The sequence below is a fragment of the Neomonachus schauinslandi genome, chromosome 14 (genome assembly GCF_002201575.2).
Source record: "Neomonachus schauinslandi chromosome 14, ASM220157v2, whole genome shotgun sequence".
Taxonomy (NCBI): domain Eukaryota; kingdom Metazoa; phylum Chordata; class Mammalia; order Carnivora; family Phocidae; genus Neomonachus; species Neomonachus schauinslandi.
In genome coordinates, this window is record NC_058416.1 from 74,179,086 (window position 1) to 74,204,268 (window position 25,183).

The window sequence follows — 25,183 nt, forward strand, 5'->3', positions numbered from 1 at the left end:
TCATCCAGTCCCTCAGCCAGCCATGTCCTTGGAAGAATAAAGAAGCAACACTTTCAGAAAGGAAGGATTTGGCGCTCTGGTGGGAGAAAGTTGATCAGAGAAGCAGGGCGGGGTGTGGGGGCGCGCTGACACAGGCCGAGGGGGGTTGGGATTCATCTTCCTATCATCTCAAGACCACACCCTGAGTTATAACATTCTCCTTGGCTACGAACAGTCGACATTTTCTCCATCCTATGTAGGGTGTGGATAAAAGCATCTTTACACAATTTGGCTATTTTAATGGATCTATAATTTATTTTTTTATTTATTTGGGGGGGAGGGGCAGAAGGAGAGAGAAACTCAAGCAGACTCCATGCTGAGCGTGGAGTCTGATGCAGGGTTCTGTCTTAAGACCCTGAGATCATGACCTGAGCCAAAACCAAGAGTCAGACACTCCATTGACTGCACCACCCAGACACCCCTGGATCTATAATTTAAAACTGAAGTAAGAACTGTGTACTTGAAGCCCCCCCCCCCCCCCCGCCGCCGACCCACTGAAATTCTGAGGTTGTCACTGCAGACTTCAGAGTGTGGGGCAGCTCTGTTTTCATGAACAAGGAGCAGAACAGCTGATGATGGCCAGCCCATAAGTCTCAGGAGCCTGAGCTGCCCTGGCTTATACCAACATGACCACTGCCTCCAGCCAAGCATGGCTGAATTTCTTCTTGCCACTCTCAGAGAGCACAAAAGGTGCTATGAGAGTATATAATAAGGGAAATCCAGTATAATTATGAGTTCTTATTTATTTACATTGGGTCTTGGTCCCTATGAGAATGAAACTTTTGGGGTAATTCATCTACTCATCCATCCATCCATCCATCCACTCATCTACCCATCCACCCACCCATCTATTCATCTATCATCCATCCTTCCTACCTTCCTTCCTTCCACTCATCCACCCACCCACCAATCCATCCATGCACCCATCCACTCATCCAAATACGTATGGAGCACTTACTATGTGCCAGGCATTCTCCAAAATGGTTGCTGCCCCCAAGTAGCCCAAAGTATAGAGGGAAAGAAAGACAAGTAAGTTGCTAATCATCACAGAACAGGATACTCTCATTCATTGCTGTGGAGTTTAAATAGGTACAACCCCTATGTAGGGCAGGTTGGCAGCATTATAACTGCAAATTCCCTTTGAGCCCACAATTCCGCTTTTAGAAAGTTAACCTGCAGGTGTAACCATCCATGTAGAAAATGACTCGTGTACTGAGTTATTCACTTCAGAATCATTGGTAATAGCAAAAGTCTGGAAATCACCCAAATGACCAAGGAGAGGGGACTTATAAGACATATGACAGCATATCTACACAAGACTATCACGTAACTCTTTACGTACTGATATGGGAAGATCACTAAGATTTATTGTTGGGTTAAAGAAGGATATGGAACAGTGTGTGTTATTTTACCACTGTACTGAGACAATAACACATATGTATATAACATTTGTCTGCAGACTATTCCAGGGCACACAGAGGCTTTTTCTAGAGGTGTTAACACCTTGAAGTGACTCACAATGAATAAAAGACGGACACTGGTAGATAAATATCTCCATTCCCTCGCCCCTCAGTGGAAACAACTGAGAGATGTGGATTGAGCCTCAGTTACTCACAGCCGTGACCTGCTCATTCACACACCCTTAGATTTCCTCCATTCCCTATCTCGTTTCCCCACTTTTTTACTATGCTGCCTGGGATAATCTCCCAAATAAACTACTTGCACCCAGTATTTACCTTGAGGTCTGTTTTGGAGGAAAGTCAAACTAAGACATTGTCATTGCTTGTAATAGATTGAAAGTAGAATCATTGGCAGCCTCTGGAGAGGAGAGCTGGGTAGCTGAGGACAGGGGTGACAAGGGGGCTTTTCATCATAGAACCTTTGGTGTCTTTTGAAATGTGTATTGTAGGAAATATTTCCAATGGAAAAGTAATTTCCCAGTGGCACCAGCTGCTAAATGATGCAATTGGAGCAACACAAAGTGTTCTGGGAGCACAAATGGGGCATGTTGGAAAACCCAAACTCAGCTAGTGAACACAGTAAACCATGGGCTCTGGAAGTTAGCTGCATAGGTTCAAATCCTGGCCCTGCCTACCACTTACAAGTTGCATGACAGGCCAAGTTACTTGAACTCTCTGTGCCTCAGTTTCCTCATCGGTATAAATCGAGATTACAACCATGGTACCTATTTCATAGGGTTGTTATGAGGGGTATTACACACTAAGATAAGTCTCTTAGTCCATTCAGGCTTCTATAACAAAATACCACGGACTGAGTGGCTTATAAACAGCAGAAATGTATTGCCCACAGTCCTGGAGAGTGGAAGTCCAAGATCAAAGGGCCAGCATGGTCAGGTGAGGGCCCTCTTCTGGATCGCAGGCTTCTGGCCATGTCCTCACATGGTAGAAGGAGCAAGGGAGCTCTCTGGAGTCTCTTTTATAAGAGCCCCACTCCCATTCATGAGGTTTCCACTCTCATGACTTAATCATGGCTCTAAGGGCCCCACCTCCTAGCACCATCATTGGGGGCTAAGATTTCAACATATGAATTTGGGAGGACATAGACAGACCATAGCAGTATGTAGAGCACTAAGAGACCTCGCTGACCACGCTCCGTCTGTGTTAGCTGGTGTTATGTTCAGCAGTGCGGTTTGATCTTGACCGAATCCATGTTTTTCCAAGGGAAATTTTCATATTAGGTATTCCTCTCCCAGGAGCCTCCCAAATGTCTCCATTCTGTGCATCTGCTACTTCCAGGAGGAGAGTGCAAACATCCCTTAGGAAACTTCCAGATGGGTTTGCACCATCACCAGAGCCACTCAATGGTCGGGCAGAACCTCACAGAACCATCAAGGACAGTAAACGCCCCAGGAACTGATCAGCAGCCCAGGCAAGTTGAGGAGAAGAATCCACGTTTGGGGCCCAAAACAGTACCAGGCAGCAGTTTTGACAAGAAGCTAAGGATGTGCGGTGGGGAGAGGAATGCAATTGGCTTTGGTTTATGTTGTCTTACAGTTTTTATGTCTGCACTGGAATGAGCTTCCTTTTCTCTCTCTCACTTAAAGAGAACTGCACTCTGATAATTAAGCTCAAGGTGAGCCAATGGTGTCTACCATGTCACATAAGTACACTTTCAATTCTTGGCGCTGTTATTTCAAGTGGCGCCATTATTTATTGTACAAGGTAATATGTATCTTTGGTCTCTGGTGTCTCCTAGACCCTAAAGCAGAAAAAATGCTTTAATAAAAATTCGTATATTGCCTCCTTGAAGCTGAGAGGCTGTATTATTAAAGATTACAGAATGGTCTCTGTTTGGGATGTTTTAATGAATTACTGCCTAATATTTCTTTTCTTGTGACACATATGATTAGTAAATGTTGTCTGCTCACTGATTAACTTTGTTTATTTCCTAATTAAGTTTAGGATCAGCTGTCTAGTGGTTATAGAAATAATTGTTTGATTAATGTGTGGAAATTTACATTTTCATTACACTCCTGAGTAAGTTCCGTCCCAATTAGCTCAACACCCTATGCCAATCTGGGGCACTGGAATTACAACTTTCACCCATTAAGTAATAACTGTTATATTGATTGGTGATAATTGGGTGTAGATAGTAAAAACACATTAGCAGAATTTAAATTATATACCAACTGGTTCTTTCCATTTGCTTCCAGAGTACCAAAGTTCTAGAGGTGATTACCTGGGGCTTGGATAGAGTAGGACCTGACATACTTGCCAACGCTTTTTGATCAGTGGATTCCGTGAAGTTTCCAGAAGAACTGTGAAAATCAGCCATCTACTGGAATTTGGTATCTGAGCTTGTCAAGTGAGTATCCCCTTCAATTTCTCCCTAGGCGCCTCACCTGGCCTACCCTAGTGCCTCCCTGTTTCTCTCTCAAGAACTCTCAATGGCTCCCCATTGCCTGCCATTGCAGATTTAAATGTGCTGGCTGGTGCCCAAGAATCTTCAAAATACAATTCCTTCCTATCCATCCATTTATGGTAGGCTTTCTGATGTGAACGCAGACCCACTCAAGGTATCTCAGGAAACAAGGAGGACTCACTGGAAGGACGTGTGGAGTGGAGGTAGACCCACAGAGTCCTCAGACGAAGGTAACAGGGCATTTCTGCCTATCTGGGTTTCTCTCTCTGTGCGGCTGTCTTTTTGTCTCTGTCTCTCTATCTCTACCTTTGTCTCCATTGTTTCTCTGTCTCTCAACTCTTCTATGCACATTTATTCAAGTCTCCTAGTTTCCCACCCAACCGGTTTTCCTCTCCCTCAGGGCTACAGCCTGCACGTGGCTTTGCTTTGCTGTGGTCCTGACTCAACCCCAAGGAAACTCATCACCAACTACCACCCTGCCTCTCATTTCCAATTCCTGAGGGAGGCATGTGGCCTTGGGACTTCACCATGTGTCAATCATTGGCCTTCTGCTCTTGAATTATTTGCCATAGACTTCTACCGGCTGGGCTAAAATTTACTTCATACATTAAAAAAAGAAAAGAAAGGAAAAAAAAAGAAAAAAATCAATCCCTTGTGAATCTAATATTATGTATCATAAAGGGAATTTTTAATCAGTACCATAAATGGGAGCCAGCATTTTCCTGATATAGACTAAAATAAAAGCATAGCAATTTACAATTTTAAAAATCTTACGTGTACCAACTAAGATTGTTCTCTGTGCCCCCCCGTGTGTACACCCTACCCCTAGGAAAGCAGTGGACTAGCTCACCCTTTTGAAGCCACCACGCCCAGTGTTTGCCAGCAGCCTTGGGATTTTTTGCCCACAGCTCACGTGCCCATCACTGTCCAATCAGCTGTGACTAGGGTGAGGACGTGGTCACCAGCTAATAAGCCCAGTAGGTACCAGACTGCCCTCAGAGAGCCAGTGGACTGTGTTAAGTGATCACCTGGCCCGGGATACTTCTTGGAGCCAGGTTTCGAGCCAGATGCTCTACACACAGGATCACACTCCGTCCTCACAGCAAGGCCACGGGGAGGGCATTAGTAGTCCTGTTTCTCTGTCCTTTGAAGCCTAACAGAACAGGATAACCCCCAAGGGTCCAAGGGAAGTTTGGCTTGAGGCTGCAGGAAGGAAGACGAGGCTCCATTCGGCACCTCTCACAGACAATTCCATCAAGAGCTACATCTCTGCCCCAGAATTCAAGGTCAGCTCCCGTGTCCTCCGGAAAAGGAACTCCTCCCCTCCAAGTTCCTGAAAGGTGGAACTGCATGCAGTCAGCCAGGCTGTATCTGTCTGCCAGCGAGGCTTTTCGCAGGAGCCCAGAGGAGGAAAAGCGTTTGGGCTCTGCTGGGAGCACTGGGAGAACGGGCTGGTGCAGAGACAAGCCTCTCATTCCTGATTGCTGATGCCCACGCTCTCAGGACCCCAGCAGACCTGGGTGCTGCCCAGGCGGCGGAGACGGGAGGCAGGAGGACGGCTCCTGACTGCGGAACTTTCTGTGCTGCCTCCATCTGCAGCTGGGCTGACCCCACTGATGAGCATCAGTTCTATCCTTGCACTGCATTTAACCCACCCAGGCTCTGAGGGTTACGCTGGGGGCGCACCAGCCCGCCCCTTGGTCCCCTCCTTCAGCACAGCCTCCAAATTCAAAGACAAAAAATATGATGCTTTGTTAAGGGAGCTGAAAATACTGCAGCCACCTTCTAGACCGTCCACTCTGGAGAGGGGACCGTACCTAAGCTGTTGGCCGCAGTGTCACCAGCACCTGACACGTGGGAAGGTCCTCGGTTATAATTTGCGAATGGACCGTGAGGGAGAATGGTCGCTATGGCTGAACGGAGCGCAGCTTCTAGAGTAAAGAGCCAAGGAGGGAGAGCAGAGCCTTCATTTTTAGTAAGGATATGACCAGAATAGAGGGAGTCCAAAATGGAACAGAGAACCACACGGAGTATCTTTTCTGATGAGATCAAAAACATTGGCTTCCCCCGGAAGGAAACTAGGATCATTTTTAGTTCCCGCAGAATTCTTTCTTGGAGGCTCAGCCAAGAAACATACTGTGTAATAATGCAGTTTCCCAAGAGGGAGAAACTCCTGCCTTCCTGAGTGTAGCTCACAGTGGTCCCCAGGCCACATTCCCCAAAAAGACAGACGCCGGGTCCTGCCCGTGGTGGAATACAGGTTGACCGGGCAGGTTTTGAAGTCAGATTGCTTGGGATTGAATCCTGCCTCTGACATTAGCTGGCTCTGTGACCCTCGACCATGTGACTTAACCTGTATGATCCTCCATTTTCCCCAGCATAACTACCTTGTAGAAATATTGCGAGGGATAAATGAGGTAAGCCATGTGAGACATCTAGCCCACTGCCTAGCCGGGGTGAGGGCTCAATAGCTGGTAGTGATAAAGTCCCACTTCTTCTGGGCCTGCTGGAATTTCTGGATTTGATATACTCACTCCTCCAAGGGTGGAGAGGTGATATACTGTAACTTTGTACTGCAAGGTCACTGGCTTACATGGGGGAGAGGGTTGGACAGAGTGCTGTGGAGGAGTAGGAAAGGATGTTCTATCCTGGCTTGATTCTAGCCCTAGTCCAATGCAGGCCGTGCTGGGGAATATGGGCCAGAAATGAAGCTCAGTGTTGGGCAAACACAGCTGAATATATCATCCCTGCCCTCCAGGAGCACACAGGCTTCTAGAAGCTGAGATACATGTATGTAACCAAAATGGCAGCCTTGCATGGTTCCAGCACACTGGGCTACCTTGTAATTCAAGGTTAGAGTGTTTTAGAAATGCATCCACCCCATCCAAAGGCATCAGAATCAGCCTTTTGGCTAATCCTTGGGTGGAGGGTGACTTTCCAGGAGGAATAAAAATACTGTTTCTCTTTTTCAGAGAAGGGAAACTGACTTTTGTGTTCTAATCACGGGGCCTTCCCTGGGGTGTCACGGCTTCTAAAGGCATGGGTTCCTTTTCAACACTTTCTTTCTGATATGCCATTAAATACTGCCACCCAAAAGAATTTTGAGGATGAGCTTAAAGATGAATGAGGCAGGGGCGCCTGGGTGGCTCAGTCCGTTGAGCGTCTGCCTTCGGCTCAGGTCATGATCCCAGGGTCCTGGGATCGAGCCCCGCATCAGGCTCCTTGCTCAGCGGAGGGCCTGCTTCTCCCTCTCCCTTTGCTGCTCCCCCTTCCTTGTGTGCTCACGCTCACTGTGTCTCTCTCTGTCAAGTAACTAAATAAAATCTTAAAAAAAAAAAAAGAAAAGAAAGATGAATGAGGCAGGATCCAGGGCCAGGGCAGGGGAGGAGCTAGAGGCTGGAAACTTGAAGGATTGTGCTCCATTCCCAAGACTGTCTCTCTAGAGGTCTGAGGGCACGTCAGTGCCTGGGAGGGACAGCATCTGAGCCCTAGGGGGACCAGTCTGTTGGCCTGGGGATGGCTCACCCAGCCTGCATTTCCATCATGGTCAGGGAACTAGCCCCTGCCTGGGCCTCCAGAACTTTCCTGTTATAGTCCTGCCACCACCGGGTAAGTGGCACCAAGGCCCTTCCTCTGCTTTGTGCCCGGTTCATCCACCTTGTAAGAATGCTGCACTGAAGATACTCCCTAAGCCTCAAGAGACTTCTGGAAACTCCAGAATGTGTGGGTGCACTTGGGGGAGGCTCCAAGCCAGCCATCTGGGACTCAACTGAGCACTCAGGCCCCCTCAAAGTGGGAACAATGAGCAGGTGACACCCCTGTTGCAGATGAAAATTTACTTCAGAAAATCAAAGCAATGCAGGGGTGACTATAACCAGAAAGTCAGGAGGTAGCGTGTGGACCAGGTAAAGCTGAATCCAGTAGCTCCGCCTTGTCACCAACGACCTTTTCCCCTAGTTCCTCCTCTCTCTGACTTCCATGTGTTGGCTTAATCTGAACACCGCCTTCCCTTGAGTTCGAAAGAGATCTGTCAGGGGCATCTGGGGGGCTCAGTCTGTTAAGTGTCTGCCTTCGGCTCAGGTCATGATCTCAGGGTCCTGGGGTTGAGCCCCGTGGAGCCCCGCGTCAGGCTTCCTGCTCAGCAGGGACTCTGCTTCTCCCTCTCTCTCTGCCCTTACCCTCTGCTAGTGCTTGCTTGCGCGCTCTCTCTCTCTCAAATAAATAAATAAGATCTTTTAAAAAAAAAAAAAAGAGATCTGTGAGAGCCTCTCCTGGGGACATGGGTTTCCTTATTCATACAGAAGGCAGCTGGAGCTTCATCCCAGGGAAAGATGCCGGGCAATGGGGTAAAACACCCAGCATAGAACGAAGCCACAGAGAGACGAGAGAGCTGGGGCATCTTCTATGGATCCGCTTCTCTCTGTTGGTCCAGGGCCACTCCCCCAAGGCGCTAACTGCCCAGCACTTCGGGCAGCAGGCAGAGCAGCCTTCTGGAGTCAGGAACCCTTGGGCAGAGAGCCCGCGGCACCCCCAGCTGCATGCAGCACGCTGGGTCTGAAGACCGTGGGGGACGCCGGTGCGGGACTGCCCGTGTCTGCAACAAGAGGCATCCGTGGAATCCCTCTTCCGGGCATGGCTCAGCTGAAGAGCATCAACCTCATCCTGGCAGCAGTGGGGAGCCATCGAGGATATTTTAAGAGGGTGGATGGCGGAGTCAGGTTCGCGTTTGAAGACAGTTACCTCTAGAGGCCAGATCACACCTCGGAGTGTCCAACCACCCCAGTTCGTGTGGGAAGCATGCCTGCTCCAGGCTGTGGGGCGCTGTGATCAAGAGAGGGTGAGTCACGAGCCGCAAGGTAAGGATTTGGCAGACAGGCAGGCAGGACAAGGATTTGCTGTGGCCGGAGGCTCTCCACGCCCGCCAGAGCCATGGCTAACTGTAGAGTCTTTGTGATGTAGTCAAGCTCCCCGTCTGCCCCAGACACATCTGCTGGGGGCAAACAGAACACCCTTCCACGTGGGAGCAGGCGTGTAGGCAGCCACCCGGTTCTTTGGGAGCCTCCAGGAGAAGGCAGTCGAGGCTTCGTGGGTCCAGCTTTCTTGCATTCCATCAGACATTGGATTGGGGGGGAAAATGGCTGTTTTCCTGTTTGATCTAAATTCATTTCTCCCTTCCCCCACCCCTCCCTGGGAAAGTATGTCTGGAAGGAAAACAAAAGGTTTCCAGCCAGCAGCCCCTCCTCTAAAGAACAAAGAGCAGGGGCGCCTGGGTGGCTCAGTTGTTAAGCATCTGCCTTCGGCTCAGGTCATGATCCCGGGGTCCTGGGATCAAGCCCTACGTCGGGCTCCCTGCTCGGTGGAGAGCCTACTTCTCCCTCTCCCTCTGCCTGCCACTCTGCTTACTTGTGCTCTCTCTCTCTCTGTCAAATAAATAAATAAAATCTTAAAAAAAAAAAAAAGAACAAAGAGCATAGGACCTGGGGACAAGCAAGCTAAGATGTGGTCTTTATCTCCTGCCCCAAGTGACGCGGCTCAGGCCAATATCTTTGCCTCTCTGGCCTCTTCTGATCTCAAAAGCAGTGCTGTCCAGTAGAAATATTTCATGATCCACACATGCAAGCCACATGTGTAATTTTCAATTTTCTCATGGCTACATTTAAAAAAAGAGAGAGAGCCTGGCTCAGTTGGTCAAACCTGCGATTCTTCGTCTCGGGGTTGTTGAGTTCAAGCCCCATGTTGGGTGTAAAGATTACTTAAAATCTTTAGCGGGTGCCTGGGTGGCTCAGTTGGTTAAGCTCTGCCTTTGGCTCAGGTCATGATCTCAGGGTCCTGGGATCAAGTTCCCTGGGCTCGATCAGGCTCCCTGCTCAGTGGGGAGCCGGCTTCTCTCTCTCTCTGCCCCTGCCCCCAGCTTGTGCTCATGCTCTCTCTCTCACAAAAATAAATCTTTTAAAAAAATCTTTAGAGAGAAAGAAACAAGGGAGATTAATTCTAATAATATATTTTACGTAACTCAGTATATCAAAATATATTATAAACATAAAACATTATTAGTGTGATATTTTACATTCTTTCTCTGTCTTCAAAATCAGGTGTGCATTTTACATTATAGCACATCTCAATTTAGACTGGCCACACATCAAGTGTCATTAGCCACTTATGGCCAGTGGCCTCAGGGTTGCTCAGATCTTGAATTTAGACTGTGGGATTCTTTTTTTTTTTTTAATTTTTTTATTGTTATGTTAATCCCCATACATTACATCATTAGTTTTAGATGTAGTGTTCCATGATTCATTGTTTGTGCATAACACCCAGTGCTCCATGCAGAACGTGCCCTCCTCAATACCCATCACCAGGCTAACCCAGCCTCCCACCCCCCTCCCCTCTAGAACCCTCAGTTTGTTTTTCAGAGTCCATCGTCTCTCATGGTTCGTCTACCCCTCCGATTTCCCCCCCTTCATTCTTCCCCTCCTGCTATCTTCTTTTTTTTTTTCCTTAACATATATTGCATTATTTGTTTCCAAGGTACAGATCTGAGATTCAACAGTCTTGCACAATTCACAGCACTTACCAGAGCACATACCCTCCCCAGTGTCTATCACCCAGTCACCCCATCCCTCCCACCCCACCCCCCACTCCAGCAACCCTCAGTTTGTTTCCTGAGATTAAGAATTCCTCATATCAGTGAGATCGTATGATACATGTCTTTCTCTGTTTGACCTATTTCGCTCAGCATAATACCCTCCAGTTCCATCCACGTCGTTGCAAATGGCAAGATCTCATTCCTTTTGATGGCTGCATAATATTCCATTGTATATATACACCACATCTTCTTTATCCATTCATCTGTGAATGGACATCTTGGCTCTTTCCACAGTGTGGCTATTGTGGACATTGCTGCCATAAACATCGGGGTGCACGTACCCCTTTGGATCCCTACATTTGTATCTTTGGGGTAAATACCCAGTAGTGCAACTGCTGGATCGTATGGTAGCTCTATTTTCAACTTTTTGAGGAACCTCCATACTGTTTTCCAGAGTGGCTGCACCAGCTTGCATTCCCACCAACAGTGTAGGAGGGTTCCCCTTTCTCCGCATCCCCGCCAACATCTGTCATTCCCTAACTTGTTAATTTTAGCCATTCTGACTGGTGTGAGGTGGTATCTCATTGAGGTTTTGATTTGGATTTCCCGGATGCCGAGCGATTAGACTGTGGGATTCTAAGATGGACTGTGCTTTTATTGCACGAAGAGAGATGGAGGTTAACAATAGAGAGCTTCGTGTGTGGGTGTGTATATGTGTGTATGTGCGTGTGTATATATATATTGTATGTGTATGTGTGTATATGTGTGCATGTATGTGTGTGTGCATGTCCGTGTGTGTGCGTGCACATATGTGTGTGAGTCGGGGTGGGGCTAAAATGCAGAAATCAGGTGCCAAGAGAAGCTGTAGAGTCTTTATTCCACAGAGCTGGGTTCAAATCCTGTTTCTGCCACTTACTGGCTGAGAGTCTTTGGACAAGTCACTTAACTCTCTAAGCTTGAATTTCTTTATGTGTCAGATAGTTATGACAGAACCTTAGGGTAGTAATGCCAAGAAAATAAGATCATATATGTAAAGCACAGAGCCTTGTGTCTGGCATATTTTAAGTAATTATGGCAGAAATTATTATTCCATTGAGGCAAAATTAAAACCAAAATTTTATGCACTGGAGAAGAAAATGTTCCTGCCTTTTTCTTTCTGTGGGACCAGATACTTTAGAACAAGGATGGGAAATTTGTGGTACTAGACTCTTATTCCCCCGTCTTATGTCTTGACAGACATCACTGATCAATCACAGCTTCCCTCCGCATCTGAGCCTGGATGGAACCTCAGAAGCCTTCTCAACACAGGCAGCCACTACCCATCGATCTGAACTGGCAAGACATGAAACATATTTGCTATCCCTGCCTTAGATCATTAACATCATTAGCATCATCTGATGGAAGGTGGATGTCAGATCTGGGTGTTTCTTTAGTCCCAGAGTCAGGTTGACCCAACCTGCACCTGGTTTCCTGCATTGGCTGGACCTTGGGAACCAGCCGTCTCTCTGGAATGCCTTCCAGGGCCACACATCTGGGTTAGGGTGGAACCCTGGCTATTTATCCAAGGAGGCAGCTTCATTTAGAATTCCAAGGGCCTGATTTCTCTTGTGCCAAGTTGCTGGCGGGTAACGAATGACCAGCCATTTCACCAACCGCTCTGCTTCCCCATCATCATTCTCCCTCAGTCCCCCGGTCACGGTCACGGAGGGTCTCACCCAGGAGTGTTGTGGAGCCAGCCCATCCATCCCGGCTGACAGAGGGGAAAATCTCCCTGCACCAGCCCTGGGGCTTCTCTCACAAAGATGAGAGAACGAGTGCCAAGTTGACAGCCCCCCCCCCCCCCCCCGCCCGCCCACTGCCAGGAGACAAGGCGGCAGAACCAAGAGGAGGTTTAAGACAAATGCAAAGACAACAGGCCCATCCGTCTTTATTTCTTTTCTCATTCAACAAATATTTGCAGGGACCCAGGGCAGTTCCTTAGGACCTGAAGGGAGGGGGTTGTAAAGATGGACGGAGCTTGATTTCTGCCCTCAAAGTCTGCAGAACACAAGGGAGGCTACTGCAAGTCGGTCAATAACTGGAATACCTGATAAATGTGATGAAACCAAAGGGAGGTCACGTCACATCACCCCTGCTGGAAATCCTACAAAGGCTTCAGAGACCTCTGAATAAAATCCGATGCCCTGACCTTGGCTCGTGAAACCTGATATATGAGGCCCCAGCTACCTCTTGGACCTCCTGACCCACTGCCCTTCTCCAGTTGACAATGGCCAACGGGTCCCCAGCCACTCCCCCTGCCTGCAACATCATCCCCTGACCTCCTTTTTGTCGGCTACTTCTTTTTATTTAAGTCATTCTTCCAGCCCCTTTCCAGAGCAGCCCCCTCTGACCCCACCGACAGCCGCCACTCCTCAGCTTCTATGACACTGTCCTCAGGATGCTTCTGCCCAGGTTCTAGTTCGTGTTGCTTAGCACCCGTCTCTCCTCCAAAATGGGAACCCAGGAGAGCGGGGACTTTTCTTTCTGTTCTCAACTACGTCATGTGCATCTGGAGCCCTGCCTGGTAGACGGTCAGTAAATAGTAGACACTTGGTAGATGGTCAGTAAACACTTGTTTAGGTAATGAGTGACGAAGACGTTTTTGAGCACCTGCCAGGCATTGTGAAGAACACTCAACCTGAATTATCTCATTGTCCTCATCACTACACTAAAAGATAGGTGGTATTATTACCTCCATTTTCACAGTGAAGAAAGTCCTCATTTGTGAGAGCTGGGCCTGCTCGTCTGAGCCCTCAGCTGGTAAGTGGTGGAGCCGGGATTCGAACTTAGGTTTGGGTGACTTGAGAAGCCACGCTCATGTCTTCCCGGCACTTCCTATAGGCATTCATCTAGCTCAGTCCTTCATCATTGGCACGTCGTGTCCCACTTTGAGGTGGCCTGAGGTCAGTCGAGTCCCAAATGGCTGGTTTGGGATCTCCCCCCCACCCAGTGCACCCACACATTTCTGGAGTTTCCAGGGGTCTTGTGAGGATTGGGGAGTGTCTTTAGGGCAGCATTCTTACAAGGTAAATGAATAGGGCACAGAGCACAGTGGGCTTCTATAGGCCCGTGGCCTCAGCTATCTGGAGACTTGGGTTCGAGTCCTGAATCGTGGGTGCAGGGTATGAGGGAACACATCACCTCCCAAAGCATCCCTCTTGCCATATGTAAGATGAAGGGAGTTGGGTGAGGTTGGGTATTGCCACCGAGGCGGTCTAGGCCTAGACAGTCCCACCCACTCAGCTTCCACACCAGCAAGGGCTCTGTTGCCAACCTACAATAGAAACTTCTGGATAGGCCAGCCCCTGAGGTTCCTTTCGCCTCTCACCTGCCAACATCTGCTTGATTCCATTTAGCGTCGAGACATACCTGTGGAATAGCAACCTGTACTTTTAAAATTTAAAACAAATTTTGCTGACTTTCTCAGTTAATCCTCACAAGAAGGGAGGCAATATTTAAAAAATTATTTTCACGTCATTTGTTGTTTTTTTTTTAAAGATTTTATTTATTTATTTGACAGAGAGAGAGAGAGACAGCGAGAGAGGGAACACAAGCAGGGGGAGTGGGAGAGGGAGAAGCAGGCTTCCCACCGAGCAGGGAGCCCGATGCGGGGCTCGATCCCAGGACCCCGGGACCATGACCCGAGCCGAAGGCAGACGCTTAACGACGGAGCCACCCAGGCGCCCCTGATGTCACCTGATGGTGTTTCTATCAAAATAAAAAATTTTCAAACATTTAGGGAGTGGATCAAGATGAAGGATTTACGTATATTTCCTTCCCTCCTGACCCAAATTCCATTAAAATTTTTTTTTTTTTACTGCGATCGTGGTCTACAACTTTGCAGGGGAAACAAAGATATTGTTCATGGACTAGGAATTCAAAATAACTTCCGAAAGATTGAAATTAGACACTATCTGATCTATGGAGAAGGAAGTCTGGAGAAAGCCATAGTCTCTAACCTGGCTCCAAGCTCAAACAGAAGGAGTAAGGAGGCTCTGTGGTACTGATGGGGGATTATTTGTGGGCCACGCTCTGCCCAGTGAGGCTGGTTGAGTCCTTCGCCCTCCTTACTTTGGGGGCAGTGGAAGTGTGGACACTGGGACTCTGGTGCAGCCTGGTCCCTAGGGAGCCACTGACCCCACGAGGGACGCCGGAAGACAAGTTGCTGACACTCCCCTCCCAGCAGCACCTGTCACTCTGTCCTCCTCAAAGGCAGGCAACAGGAAATAGGAATATCACTACCAGGCAAGCAAACTGCATCCCAGATGCAAACGTGATGAGGAGCCAAGAATCTCTAAGTACTTGGGAAAAAAAAAAAAAAACCAAACCTCCTGAAAGAGAAAAATACTGTCCAAGGAAGCAGAGATAACAGGGCCAACAGAAGATGGCAAACCAAATGTGATTGATCAATTTAGAAGGGCAAGATAGGGTGTTGTATTCCTCAAACAAGAGCGGGGGATTCTGTGATCAATTAGAGAATGTCGAAATTTAAAAAATATAATAATCACGTGGGGTTTTTTTCCCCTCATTACAAAAGAATATCTGCTAACTGTGGAAAATATGGGGAAAATACAGAATAACAAAGAATCCAAATCATTCCTATCACAGCACTGAGAGAAACTTTTATTTTAGTGTCTTTCTTTTCAGTTTCCAAATATATATGTAGAGATATGTAAATATATACAAGTACACACATATATTATTTTTCAAATCATTTTTATACAAAAGGTATTACACTGTTGGTAACATGCTTTAAAAGAACTCCCATCCCAACAATGTATTCCGAATATCTTCCCATGTCATTAACCATTTATCTACATATGATTTTTAACACATGCATGCTATGACAGTGTATGGATCCCTCCATAACTGATTACCCCAACCCCCTATCTTTGTACATGTAGATTGGTTCCAACTTTTCACACCTAGGAATAAATGATGCAGGGAGAAGCATCCTTGAACGTGAATCTTGGCCACCTGTGTGCATGGTTGAGGTGGCAGTCTTCTGAAGCCCATTTAAAGTATGGGGATCATCATGATGATAGTGATAGCTAACATTCACAGAGCAAGTGAGACCAAACTAGTGTGACTGTCCCCAGGTGCCATGTTTGGGCTTGTTCTTGGAACCTACCATTTGGAACCTGGAAGGCTGGCTTAGCCACTTGATAGCCATGTGACCTTCAGCAAGCCCTTACAACTCTCTGAGCCTCAGTTATATCATCTGTAAAATGGGGCTAGTGATCCTACCCAATTTACAGACTACTTGTAAGGATTGAGTGAGACAATACAGCAAAGAGCATAATGCCTGGTTCATGGAAAGAACTCTGTATATATCCATCTGTCTGTGGAGCTAATCAGGAAAGAACATCACTGCTTCATTCACACAGTGGGGAGTGCTCAACCAGCCTGTCTTGATAATCTCTTTGTCAACCACTGTGCAAGTAAGAGTTTTCTCTTTTGCTCTTCACATGCATCTAATCTGAGGGGGAAAAAAAGGAGGAATAAGAAAGTTCCCAGGATTCCCTCCAGCTTCCTGCTGGCTGCAAAAATCCATAAGGAATCTGCTTCTGGAGGGGCTGGCTTCCCATCTGGCTGAAATCACCCGCCTGCCACCCGAAGTACAAGCACCTCACAAATTAGGGAAATCAGAGGCAGCCACTTCCGACAGAGCGCAGGCAGCAGGACACCGAGAGGCGGCAGAACCATTTGCCGAAGCTAAAATTAACAAGCTTCTTGGGTTGAAGGTTTTAATTAAAAAATGCTAGAGAATTATTTCCTTAATTCAGATACTTCTTCTTAGTAATCACTTTCCTCTGCTCTGCCCTGAGACTCTATCTGCAACTCGTTTAATGGATGTTCTCGGCAGCCTGAGCTGCACAGGACCAGTGCCGGGAGTTTGGGGATGTGGGTGTCAGACGTGGGTGTCCTTCGGGGCTCCATCCTGGGGTCCCAGACCTCTTCCTGCTATGCGTTCCCTCTGGCCCACAGCGTCCTCTCCAATGGCTTTAGGTGCTGGCCATGTACTGTTGACCCCTCCATTGGCTTCATAGCATGGATGGTCTATGATCTCCTGAGCCACATCCCAGCTGCCCACTGGGGAGCACCATAGGCAGCAATGGGTATCTCCCCCTTCTCCCCTTCCTCTTCCACTTCTCAATTCAGTGCATAGGGTACTAGATCTGGATGCCCAAGCCAGATACTGGAGTCATCTAGGCTCCTGGGGCAGACACCGTGCCCTGACCATATCTCTCATCCTGACCATTCAGGGTATACCAAACAGACTTCATCTGCAGGCACCTGCAGTTTGTGACCTAAAGGTTTCTCTGTCATCTATATGGGGGCTCATATGTGCTGGGGAATGAGCCCAACCTCCAGAAGCAGCCCTCAAATACCCCAGCTCCCTTGCAGCCTGAGTGGGATTCCTCTGTGGTCATGGTCTACACTATCCCTAGGCCTCCCCGGCAAGATTAAGTGGCTTTTGTCTTCAGTGGTAGCTGCCTAGATCCTCACTGGCTGCTTCCTCTCCCCCCTTCCCCTCCCAACTCCTCCACCTTCACTTCCTAAATGAGATTCTCACTCTTGAATCCTTGTCTCAGGGTCTACTACTGGGGACCAAGTTAAGGATTGTCCTCTCTCCCTTTGAGTCTCTATGTCCATCCATCTGCTACGCCTGTCCCCTTCAAGATCTCTCCAATCTGACCTCTTCCTTTCTGCTCCTACTGCCTTAGTCCAAGCCACCGGCATCTCTGATGTGGACCACTGCACAGCCCCTCAACCTGTCACCCAGTCCCCCATCTTGCCCCTGAAATCCATCATACGGATGCGTTCAAGGTGATCTTCGTAGAATGAAATCTGACTGTGCCACGATTCGGCTTTATCTCACCAACTAGACCAGTGTGGTGAATATATCCAGCAGTGCCCTCCAACCCCACCGCCGTGAATCATCAGGCCCTCTCCGACCATAACCATCCTAGACAGATCAATATGAGTCCCTTTCACAGTGGTTGCAAAGAAAGGCACAGTTAATCCTGTCCAGGGCAGATCACCCTGCTTTAAATGTTTGGGTAGAGGCGCAGACATCTATATCGTTTCATATCCAATGTTGGCAAATCAAGTGATATTTTCGTAATGATTCCCTGTGAACATTTCAGAGATGAGTTCTTTTTTCTTATTGATCCTCTTGCCGGCTGTCATCACCCTTTAATTGTGTCTCCTCTCCCCTCCTCCCTCCTAGCCTCTCTGACAGATAGATAATAATGATCTGTAAGTAAACATGAACGTGCACCAGGGGAGCAACTCTCGAAAAGCACTCTGCATGTCAGGAGGCAGGCAGACAAGCAAAGTGCTGGAACCGTGCAGACCCCAGTTAGAATCAGAGCTCCGCACTTTCTAGACCAGGACAGTCCGAGAGAACATTCTGTGTCAGTGGAGTCTTCTACACCTGTGCCATCCGATGTAGCCACCAGCCACCCGTGGTCCTTGAGGACGTGAAGTGCGCTTAGTACCACCGAGGAGTTGGATTTTTAACTTATTTTAATTTTAATTAATTTAAATTTAATAGCAACATGTGACTAGTGGCTACTGTCCTGGACAGTGCAATTTTAGAAGCCCAGTCCTGTCATCCCTCTGAGCCTCTACTTCTTCCCCTGTCAAATGGAAATAATAATTTCTCTGCCATAAGGCCAACACCAGCTGCTGTAACAAACAGGCTCCATGGCTTTGTGGCTCCAAATCAGAAGTTTCTTTCTTGCCTGAGTAACATTCCAGGGCCATGTCTCTGCCAAGGGACGTTCGGGAATTCAAGATGGTGGGCTCTGCTTCCTTCCACATAGGGTCACTCTAGTTATTCCCAGTCCAGCCAGTAGGAAGGGGGGAAGAGCAGATTTCCAAGGCTAGGGATTTTATCTCAAGCAATTGAGGTAGCAGTTACAACATCATTTCTACTCTTCCAACTGTTGGCAAGAACTCACTCACATTACCACTACTACCTGCTAGAGAAGCTGAGGAATTAGACCCAGCTGGGCAGCTCTGTTCTAGCTAAAACTCTTGCTCTGGGATAAGGAGAAATTTTGGGAGACAGGTAACTGTATCCATTGTACCTACTCTGGAGGGTTATTGTAAGGGTTGGATGATATTCTGTGCATAACACAGTACTTGTATATCATTCAGTTTTTGCTGAACCCAACTGTAACACTTAGTGTCTTAGAACAACACTTAGAGCCTAGAACAATGACCAATTTAGCTCCCAGTTTGGGCTGGGTTCGCTTGAGTGGTTCTAATCTCAGATGATCTCGGCTTACTCATGCCATTTCAGGAGGTTGCTGGGTTGTGTTGGCAGGGGAGCTGGCTGATCTAGGACAGTCCCAGATGGACCATCTTGTCTCTGCTCTACTTAATTTCTTATCCTCCAGCTGGCTAGTGACAGAGTTCCAAGATAGTGAGGGAATATGCACAAGGCCTTTTGGGGCTTAGGATTGGAACTGGCACCCAAAACCACTTCTGCCACGTCCTGTTGACCCAAACAAGTCACAAGGCCAATCAAGATGCAGGAGCAGGAAAAGAGACTCCCTCCTATTGATGGGAACAGATGCAAAGTCCCATTGCCAAGAGGTGTAGATACAGGGAGGGGAATAATGAGCACCATTTTCACAGACAATCTACCATAATTTGACACACAACTCATTTGATAAATGATACCTAATACTATATTATTAATCCGTGAGGGCAAATGGATTTTTCTATATTGTCCACTCATTTATTCATTCAGAAATGTATTGAGTCCATACTATGGGTCAGGCTTTATGCTAAAGATAGTGGCTGGGTTTGCTGTGTTGGGCACTGAGCTGCCACCAAGAAGTCAAGTTAATTTTTATATCATAAAAAGGAGAAAAAATAAACTTCAGAATAAAAGCTGGTTCTCTACCCCTTGGCTCCTGACTGATGCCCAGCATCCTCTTGTCATTTCCTGGGTACCTCTGATGAAAAGGTAGCTTGTTAACGCTGACCCCCATTGTTTCGACTATGGTGTAGTCATCTCTCTGAGTCTGGGTGTATTACCAATGAAGTTTGTAGCTGCTTGTGGCTTTGTCTGCTAGAGGAAGGCACTTTAGAATAAACCTGGATGGATCCAGCATGAACTGACAGAAGCCTTTGGAAAAAGGGAATAAAGAGCCCACTGATTCAGAAGGCTATATGAAAGGAATCCTTCTTGCTTCAGCGTAAAACAACTTGTCTTGCCTGCAAGATGAATCAGAAGCATAAAGGGTGATGAATGGGAGTCGTTTCCGAAGCACTGGGAAATATCATGGGCCCCGCGGTGAAGTTACATCTGGAGCCTACGAGGTACATCTTGGGCCCAGGGACATCCATCTCTTCTCTCCCCAGGTAGCTGTAGCCCTGCTCCCACTATCTTGCTATCAAAACCGGCATCCTTTTGCAGCTAAGCACCTCGTTGGGGACATGTTCTCTCGAAAACTCCCAAACAAAAAGAAAATACAAACTGAAGACTGAATTAAATACCCAAGATAGGGAACCCTGGAAAAATAAGCAAGTATTCCAGGCCTTTGCCTTGCCTCTCTCCTGCTTTGGGCATCAAAGTGACATAAAAGCACACCAGGACCTTTTGCATCAGAAAGGAATCACTCCTTGGGAGATTTTCTTCCCTAGAGTTTATTATGAAAAGTTTCAAATCTACGGCAGAGTTGAAAGAACTTTATCTATCACAAAGATGCTACCGCTTAATATTTTATTTTTCTTGCTTTATCACTTACCTTTCAATCAACCCAGGCTTCTTGTTTTTCTGATACATTTCGAAGTAAATTGCAGCCATCAGCACACTTTGGCAGGGGCTTATTAAGACCACAGATGTCAGGAATCCATATCCTGTTCCCTGAATCACTAGCTGAGGGATCTGCATTTTTAATAATTATTAACCCCACTTTACAAGTCAGTAAACAGAAGTTCAGAGATGGGTCATAGGACCTGCCCAAGGTCCCATAGCAAAAAGGTGCTAATGCTGGGATTTTAAACCCATTCAGGGCCTGTATGCTCTGAGCCTGTGCTTTGTCCCTTTTGCCAAAAAGGCTGTCTGTGAGGTCTGTTCCTGTCACTTCTGGCCCAGACCTGCCTATTGTAGCAGGAGCTACAGGGCCCCTGGCTTCGCAACTGTGTCTCTGCATTTCCTCAATGCTTCTGCACAGAGCGTGAGACTGGAGCCAGGCCCAGGTATAGAGAGTCTGTGGTTTGGGCAGGCCTCCAGCTTTACTTGTAGCCCTTGAACCAAGACTTTTTGTACCTCTTGAAATTTGCAAAATGGGGGGCGCCTGGGTGGCTCAGTTGGTTAAGCGACTGCCTTCGGCTCAGGTCATGATCCCGGAGTCCCGGGATCGAGTTCCGCATCGGGCTCCCTACTCGGCGGGGGGTCTGCTTCCCCCTCTGCCCTCTTCCCTCTCGTGCTCTCTGTCTCTCATTCTCTCTCTCTCAAATAAATAAATAAAATCTTTAAAAAAAAAAAAGAAAGAAATTTGCAAAATGGGCACAACAATGGGTTTCCGACTCTCAGATTTAGTGAGATGGTTCGTGGAATCGTGTGAGTGCCGAAAAGAAGTTCCTTTTATAATGATATTCATTAACAAGCATAGTCTTATAAATCTCAGTCTGTAAACTTGGGCAGGCACAAAAGTGGACTTAATTTTTTTTTCCCTGTAACCAAATTTGTTTTAGTTTGAGCTCCTCCCATTTTACTACAGATTCCTCAGAAACATACCTTAAGGTGAGGATTCAGGTAAAAGTGACTTAAAAGGAAGCAGTCTCAGGAAAAGATGACGAAGGTGAAGGCAAGTGAGACCTCCAAGGGGGGGGGGTCAAGCCAGGTCCCATGGAGGACAACCTCTACTCAAACCTGCAAGGTGTTAGGGACAGTGACGGTCACACGTTAGAATGTTTCAGATTGGGGGTGCACAAGCTGAAGATTTTTTTTAAAAATATTTATTTATTTATTTATTTATTTATTTATTTATTTGAGAGAGAGAGCGTGCGTGTGAGTGGGGAGAGGAGCAGAGGTGGTGGGAGAGGGAGGGGGAAAAATCTCAAGCAGACTCCATGCTGAGCATGGAGCCCCATGCAGGGCTCGATCTGATGACCCTGAGATCAGGACCTAAGCTGAAATCAAGAGTCAGATGCGTAACTGACTGAGTCACCCAGGCGCCCCAAGCTGAAGATTTTTATCTCCTTCTCTCTGCCCCTGTCAAGTATTAGTTAAAGTCTTTCCTGGGGGATGTGAATGCATAGGCACTTTGGGTTCTCTAGGTGGGCAGGGCCAAGGGGGTTCTGGAAGCCTGAGGGCAGCCCCACCACAAAGAAACATAGATGCTGGCCATAGAGAACCAAACCCGTGGGGACAGTGTGTGCATAAAAATGGCAAGAGATCCAAGGAATGTAAGCAGGGCACAAGTAACATGTGCTCCAAACCCCATGCTGCCTCAGGCAGAAGTCCAGACTGGGTCTCATTGGGGTCACCTTGGGGGACATACGACGTACCCAAAGTGTGGCAGTGAGACAGGGATCAGATCCTTCTGTTCTAGTCTGTTCCCTCTGGCAACAGCTACAACATCCTGACCTGTGTGCTCTTGGCGCATCTGTCCACCCGAGTCATTGACAAATGAGTCTGTCTCTCTGACCCCCAGCTTGGCCCGCAAGAGCTCTTCTGATGTCTTCACACCACTCTGGGATTCAGGAAACTGTCTCTAGGAGCCTGCTTTGGCACCTGGATTCTTCTGCTCCGACGCCATGCTTTGGCACAGGAACGTCAGAAGGGGCTGGTCTCGGTTCACATGTCAGACCTATCCCAGGCTGGGCACCAAGAACACGGGTCTTACCCCTCCCGTCTGCGGGTGACCCCCACGGGAAGGGCTGCTGCAGAAGCCTGCAGCTCTCAGGTGCCCCAACCTACCTGGTGATCCTTCCTTGGCCTGGGGCTGGGGAGGGGGGTGAGGAGTAGAGCTCCTTCTCACGGTCCTAACACTATCTGAGCTTTTGGGTTCTCCTGTACTCTCTTCTTTCTTGATCCCTGCAGAGCTTTTCAAAAACTACGACATCTTGTCCTTACTAAACATTCTTCCAAATAGTTTGTCCGCAGCCCAAGGGTGCTTCCCAAACTTCAGCATATGCGAGAATCACCTGGGGGACTTCATAAACACTGCCGCTTTGCGCAAGTCGCATCCCCAGAGATTCCGAATCAGGATAAAGACTTCAAAGCTCTCAAGCCAGGAGCCTGACTGCTTTATTATGTCTACTCTTCTGTGTCAACTCTTTCTTTCTCAGGCAGAGATGCCTTGCCAGCCACCTGCTGCCTGAATCGGGGGAGGGGAGGTGCTGTAAGGACATGTAACAACTCCAGTGAATACTCCAGACCATGATGCTACTTCACGAGGCTTTATCCCAACTTGTGAAGCACTTAAAAAAAAAAAATTATTACAAACTGATTGTTTAGTCTTGAGGTGTCCTCCTTATACACATCCCATTGTGATTTTTGTAATGGGGGGGTGCTTCTCTTCCCCTCCTGCAGCAGCCTCTTTGTCAGTTTCTCCCTGCTGGATTGTTCTTTATGATAGATATGGGGTTAAAAATCCATCCGGCCGTGGGTTCTTCTGAAAATTCATGCTCATACACGGAACAGACCACTTGCTCTGGGGGAAGGAGGCAGCAGAGCATAGTGGTCAAGAATGTGGATTCTGGGGCTGATAGCCTGCCTCTGCCACTTTTGAGCTGTGTGTGATTTCAGGCAAGTTCGTTTCTCTGAGTCTTAGCTTCTCCAACTGGAAAATGAGGGTAATAATGTCAACCACCACAGAGGGGGGCTGTGAGGACTTAAATGAGCACATGTAGGGCAAGTGCTCAGCGCAGATGTGTGGCTGTTACAGGTAGCCATAACAGCAAGTGTTTCTCGACTGGGGTCGTAGCCTGAGGTTTCTCCTGGAAGTTTTCCATTTGGGTACCCTTCATTCCCATCTGGCTGCAGATGGACTGGGTTCAAGAAGCCATGGGGATTGGAGAATGTGAGTCAAGGGCAGAGGGCCTGTGAGAGGAAGGGTTCTAAGCCATTCTGGAGAATGTCCCCTTTACATTAGACCAGAAGTATCTTGTGGGGTCCCATTGGTTCAGACCTGGCTTTGTTAGAAATGACACTGGCAAAAAGGGGTGCACAGGCAAATGGTGAAGAGTAGGCTTAAGTGGTTTTTAATTTTACATTTTAGAGAAGTCCCAATTTGAAGTCGGGAGAAGATAGTGGGAAGGTGTGGAGACCCCCTTTATAGCAGCTAACATTCATTGAGGGCCAACTACGTGCTAAACTTCTAAGAACTTTATACATGTTATCTTGTTTCATCCTGTCTCAGTCAGCTCAGGCTGTTATAACAAGTACCATAGACCAGGCAGTTTAAACAACAAGCGTTTATGTCTCACAGTTCTGGCGGATGGGAAGTCCAAGATCAAGGTGCCAGCAGATGCAATGTCGTCTACTGAGGACCTGCTCCCTACTTTAGGGACAACTGCCTTCTTGCTGTGCCCTCACATGGTGGAGAGACAAAGAGGAAGCAAGCTCTCTCCTTTCTATTCTTATAGGGGCTCTAATCCCATCACGAGGACTCTACTCTCATGACCTCCTTACCTCCCAAAGGCTCCCATCTCCAAATACCATCTTATTGGGGATTGGGATTTCAACATATGAATTTAGAGGTGGGGAGAGAGATCCAGTCCATAGCACATTTTATAGCACATCCTCCAACAACAACCCTATGAACTCAGTGCCATTCTGACCCCCATCCGAGAGAGGAGGAGGCTTGGCTTAGGAATGGTAACTAACTCGCCCAAGTTCATGTTGGCTATTTGGTGACAGTGTCAGAATTTGAACCCAGGTCTGGCTCCAGATCCCGCAGCCTCTTCACTGCTTTATTCAATGCTTTCCATTGACAGCTGAACCCCTCTTCTTCCTCCAAATAACCCTTCAAAGCAGATTTCTTGAGAATCCAATGAAACTCACGGGTCCTCGTGGATCCTAAAATGTCAGAACCACTAAAGCTGTGTCAGCTGGGAGTGCTCAGTTCAATGTCGGTTTCTTCCCACTCACACGTCTCTCTTGGGGTGTCAGCCTTACCTTACAGTCTTGGGGTGGATAGCACAGGGATCAGAAACAAGCCAAATATACAGGTAAACATCACAGCAGGATCCTCCATCCATTCACTGGGGTTACATTGTCATGACCTTGGCCAAACCATCTGACCTCTTCAAGTGTCAGTTTCCCCATCTGTAAAATAAAATGCTAATAGTACCGACTTCTAAGTTTTGTAGAGCTTTAATGAGATATGGTATGTGAAGCTCTTACAACAGAGGCTGACGCATCATGAGCTTTCCAGTAAGTATTTGCTGTGTTACTATTATTGCTGGTCCAGAACTAATAGTCCCTGTTGCTTCTGTTGCCTTCTCTTTTCTACTATTTATCACATTTTTTTTTAAGTATGTATCTTGCCTCATCACCAAGGCAGTGAGCTCTTGAGAGCAGCCAGACTGCTTGGCATTAGATTTCAAAAGTATCCCTCTCCAGCTCTGTGATCTTGGGGAAGCCCCTTCACCTTCCTGAGCCTC